Below are 6000 nucleotides of genomic sequence, written 5' to 3'. Positions count from 1 at the left end.
ATATAAAATTCTCTTTCTATTTCCTACCATCCCACTCTCTGTCTCTCCGTCTCTCCCTGCCCATGTCTCTCACTCGCTCAGACTTTTACCTATACTCTTTGATTAGCATCAAATTATGGGTCATTCATTCATTCGCATATTCGATTTGGCATTGGTTGACAATAGTCTGAGTAACCAGGACACGACTCGACTCGACTCGATTCTAGTCGACTTGCCACAACTTCATTATCAGTGCAATGATAATGAGCTTTGAACATTTTCAATGTCAAGCATAATGAAAAGTTTTGCACTTGCAATTTCTTATGGCTGCAACAAATAGAAATCGTTTCGTTTCACTCTCACTCTCTCTCACTTTCTCTCTCTCTCTCTCTCTCTCTCTTCGTCGATTTCACCTTGACGCCGTGTCGCCTGTCTGTTTGAATAGAAAGAATCTGGATTTCTTTACGACATTAGTTCGACTCAATTTTGCAGTCGAGTCAGCTGCACAGCCCACACACACACACACTCGCACACTCACACACACACACATCATACCCAAAAGCAATCCAATCGAACCGTATCGCCGCCTCGTAGCATATCGAATGGATTGAAAATTTTGGTGCCGAGCACAAAAGCTTTTGCCGTAGAACGCATGACAATGTCAGCTTCAACTATGAATGCCAGCCAGCCTGCCGTGTCTACCAGAACAGGAGCGAACTCGAATTGGACAAATGAAATTAGGTAAGCGAGTAGGGGTAGAGGATGGAGAGAGTGGGAGAGAGACCTCTTCGACTTTCAACTTTGGTTTGAGCTAAACTTCTGCTTGAACTTCTACTTCTGCTTCTGCTTCCTTGTCAAGCAATTCTTCCACGGCCCCAAAACACAAGACGCCCACTCTGAGCCGCTCCTGTGTTCAGAAGCTGCCAATGCAGAAACCATAAGTCAAGCTGCACGGCGACAGACAACGAGGACGAAAAAAGAAAAAAAAATATATATAAGAACCGAAAGACGACAAACGACAAGTCGACTCGAAATCCAATTCAATTTCTTAGCTCATGAAACGCCGCCAAATGTCGCGACATTACCGAGCAGCCCAAAAAAGAAAAAAAAAGAGCTCAAACCGCTGCAAAAACTCAGCCCAAGTTAGTCTTACCCCACAGCGTCAGCCCCTCCCACCCGCCTGCCATCGACAGTCGCAATTCAATGCAGTTCAGTTCAGTAAATATTATGCTAAATTGAGATAATTTGTTGCCTGATACTCACCACAGAAAGAGAGGGTGCAAGAGAGTGAGACATAGAGAGAGAGAGAGACTGTGAGGGGGGGAGGAGGGTAGCGTGCGGTAGAGGCAGTGAAACCCTAGCGAATTGTCGTCCTTCGCATGCTGCGTCCTTTCGCACACACACATAGACAGAGCAAGGGCGTCGCACGGATGGACGGACTGGCGGACAGACTGACGGACAGATTTGCATGTAAATTCGTTCGCGTTTTATAGTCGCAAATTTTTGCTCGATTTTGCACATTTTCTAGATTTCTATCGTAATTGGCGGCTTGTTGTGGCCCATTCACAATAATAAAAAAAAGTAAATGAAAGGAGAAGAGAGCAAAAAAAAAACTCCCCATCTCTTTGCTTCCGCCATTCTCTCTGACTCTTTCTCGCTGCCGGAAGTACGAGTATCCGTATCCGTGTCTGCATCCGCATGCCCATATGCAACATTTTGCCGTGACTATTGCTTGGAGCGCATGAATGGCGCGTGGGGGGAAAGGGGCGAAGTGGAGCGGAAAGGCCAATGCGTATATACTGTTGCATATTATTGAAGCACGAATTACGTAACGTACTTTTAAGCATATTTGGCGGAGAGGCAAAAAATGAAAATAAAAAGGTCAAATTGGGATACTCTAGTTGAGAGTCACGACTAGCAGATATCCTAACTTACCAAAACAAAGGGAGAAACAGGAGAATGTTTCTGATGTGGAAGAATGAGACAGGAGAACGGTACATAATTTGACATCTCTAGCTTTCATTGATAATATCTAAACATAATCAGCTATTTCATAGCCTATATATCGATATATTTGTCGATATAAATCGATATATATAGAACGTCCAAATGGAGAGGAAAACGTAAAGGTCTATGGATCAGTCATTTTTTCTAAGAACAATCTATCAACAATCAACTATATCTCACCTCACACACCTCTCTATGCGCTTCTCATAGGCACTTTGTTAGCTCTTAACTAGATTGGCGTGTTAAACGATTTAATCCAAATATTTATGAACAACTCAACTGACCAACAGAATTTCAATTAGTACAAAGACTTGCACATAACACACAGATGGTGGGCTAGGGGGGATGCTGTTTTGGATGCCTGTCGCTAGAGGGGACAACGTCGTTCGAATATTTTGTGCATGCCATGTAGCATAGTCAGAGCGAACGAGCAGCGCAGAGGGACGGTTGGGAGTCGAATGTAAACGTTGCATATTTTGTAGCATACTTTTGTGGGCCTTAGCAGGCTGCCGGGCGTTAAATTGTATAAACAAGTTTGACATGAGGAGCAATTCGTGGTCCAGTTTAAGGACGGGACGGGACAGGCGACCATGTCTCAAAGTCACTGACCCAAAATCGTGCCAAGCCAAAGGAGAGAGGAAGTCAGACTGAGGCAATCGACTGCAGAATGCACGCTCAAAACTCGATTTGAGCAATGGAGATTTTTGTTCTAATTCTCAGATGACCCCATAACTTGGTATGGGGTTCGGCTCTATTATTAATTTACCTTCCCTGTGTTGTTATGGTTCTATTTTTGATGTACCGGTTCTACACTTAATAAATATATAAAAAAAAAAAAAAAAAAAAAAAAAAAAAAAAAAAAAAAAAATTCTCAGATGAAATTCATTCAGGATTTGTGGATAAATCTATAATGTTGGTTAACTCCACGAAGCGAGACTTTTAACTAATATGCAACGCCGCGCTTAGGGGCGAATAAATCATTTTTAGTCAATCGTAACTGCACTGCCCCATAATATGTCAAACTTGAGAGCTCTAGATCTAAAAACTTTAAAAGATATAGGGTTTCTTTAATTTAAAACGACCTTAATACTACTTATGATATAGTAATCAAGTATCTCAAGAATAGCCCAACTGTCAATTCCTATTTCTATAGTCTAATTCATATGTCTATAACTCTCACGGTACAGAAGGTACAGTCCAATCTGATTCGCCCCGCTTACTAAGCTTGGAGACATATTAAATCTTGGAGAGTAGAGAGTAGAGTAGAGAGTATATGCCATATTTCAACTAAGCTAAGGCATTGAGTCTATAAGGAGTTTTTAGCTCTCAAATAGTGGAAGGTACAGTCCAACCCAATGGGTACACCCATACAAAATAAACATTTATTTATTTATTTCATCTTGCAGAGTATTATATATAATCCCCACTTCAACTCAGCTATTTTAATACAGGTATGAACTCATTTAGTAGGGATAGGGTATACAATGTACTTATATACCAAACATCAAGTCTCTAACAATGAGCAAATGAGAAGGTAGAGGCACAGCATTGCACAGAGTCCAGACCCAATATGCTCTCTTTGGGCTTTATGAACGGGTATGAAAAAACAACAACAAGAACACGAGCTCCGCTTGCCGAAGCGTACCCCACAATCATAATAAATTGTAGGGCAGGCGTCAGTCGTGTGTATAAAATAGTCATTAAAAAGACAAGGCTCCAAAAGGGGAGCAGACGCACACATGTGTGTGTGTGCGTGTGTGTATATGTGTATCTGTGTGTCTGTGTCATTTTGCACAATGCAATTAATTGTTTTGTTTATCAGGTTTATCAGACGCTTCACGCTTGATTTGGCCAAACAAAAAGGTTCCTTTCGGCCAGTGGCCAGGCCGCACTTTTGGCCATTAGTTGCCATTACTTATGACACCATATACAAATGCTCAGCCAAACTGCCTGCCCCACTTCAGGCCCATAGCCTCCCTCGCTCCATCCAGCTGTCAGCCACCTAGCCTAACCACCACAATATGGTCATTTGGGTTTTGGCCTTTTGGGCCTCCGGCCTGATTCGATTAAATTAGTCATCAGCAAAACGCTTCATTGATTATTCGGTTTTTCGATTTTTGATTGGGATTTCAAAAGCCACAAGACGAAGAAGAGAAAGACGATGAAGAATAGGAAATAGCAAATTAGAGCTGAAATTGATACGGTTCGTGCGTTAAGCGGAACGAACAAGTCGTTAAGAGATCTAGTAGAAAACTCCACTTTTGTTCCCGAAATCTTTTCATATACGAAATTATTACGACTCTATAGACCCAAATGATGTATTAACTTTAAAAGATCCTATAGGCGGTCCAAAAAAACAAATACCAGACACCAAATACAGCTATAAATGAGTCTTAATGGGTGTTTATAATAATTATAATAAGCATTTCCTAAGCTCTTAAGCACCTTTGTATACACCATATATTAATTCAGAACCGGATTATCATAAGCATCAGGACCCCAGGAATGAAATACATAAGTATATGATTCTTATATTTCATTCTTACCTCTATTTTAAGGGCTCCCACCACATCAGGCCCCATAGCATTGATGTGTTTGATCCAGCCCTGTTTGCATTTAATTTATAGTATTTCAGTGGAGCATTAATCACATAAAGTAAAGCTTCATCTAACTGAACTAGCACAAAAAATGAGCATCTCAACGCTTCTATTTGTATACGTAATATTTAACAGTTCAAATTACTCCAATTTATCGATAACTCTGCTCAATTTGTACGAATTCGATTGCATTTGATGTAGCATATTAAACTTTAGTCTTTGATTCTAATCAATCATACGGAATAGCGAAGCAGTTCAATCTGTGCTCCTATTAGTCCACCACTCAAAGCAAATGCATATTTCAGGGTGTCTTTAGATCGGGTATACCCAACTAGAGCACCTAGCTATAATTTCCTCTCTACTTTCAAAGTTCTTTGGGGCTGAATCTCAACTGGAGCGCCTCTCATACTGTGTTCAGTCGATCAAGAAGCACCTTCTGCCAGCTAAATTTGCTAGTCGGGCATACCCGACTCGAGCAGATTCACTTGCTTTTAATGGAGAGTCTGTGGCGAAAGAGTTTTCAATTTTGTGGTAATTCTGACATTTTTGTGGGACGCAAAGTTTCGTGCATGCAAATTTTCATGCTGGCAGCGAGTGCTGCTGCTGCAGTTGCTGCGGACAATTGTATAGCCACAATGGCAGACAATATATGTAGACATATACATATATACCCAACGCACATTCACACACAGCCGGCACACACGCGCACGTAATGCGCTTTTCAAAACTAATATCAAAATAAGGCACGTGTGTGTGTGTGTGTGTGTATAAAGGAATGCAATAATCGAGGCGAGAGATGGCATCAATGCCAACTGCCAGAACAAGAACAACTCACTATTGTAATACCCTGTACTCCTCGGAAATGTATATATAAGGGGCATGCTGGAGTCAAACTTTTTATAAAACTTAGAGTCGAGGGACAGAGAGACAGAGAGAGAGACCGAGAGAGAGAGAGAGAGAGAGGGAGAGAGACAGAGAGAGGGAGCAAAACTGCGATAGCTCTTTAAACTGCTTCGATATATTTATAGATACATATCGATTTTTGATTCGTTTTTACTTTTAAAAGAGAAAATAAATATTTTGATTTATTTACTCTTATATACCTGCCGATAAATATCGATACTCAATTATCAATCGAAATTCAGTTAAGAATTTAAATAGAAACTATCTCATATATTGTTGCAATATATTGATCGATTAAATTCCTCTTTCCGTTTATCATCGTTAAGAATTTATCGATATTTATCGCTGCTCTTTTCAAGCCGTATTGCTCCTGTCAACATCAGAATAACTTATCATATAGCATAAGCTAGGAAAACCGTGTCAATAAGTATAAACTTTCGCATACTAATCGATAAATATTGATTATCAGTTAACAGGCGCTCAAGATAACTGCAAGCCATTTCCACATGCTATT

The sequence above is a fragment of the Drosophila arizonae genome, chromosome X (genome assembly GCF_054131065.1).
Source record: "Drosophila arizonae isolate 15081-1271.41 chromosome X, UAZ_ARI_1.0, whole genome shotgun sequence".
NCBI classification, from domain to species: Eukaryota; Metazoa; Arthropoda; class Insecta; order Diptera; family Drosophilidae; genus Drosophila; species Drosophila arizonae.
This window is presented reverse-complemented; position numbering follows the sequence as displayed.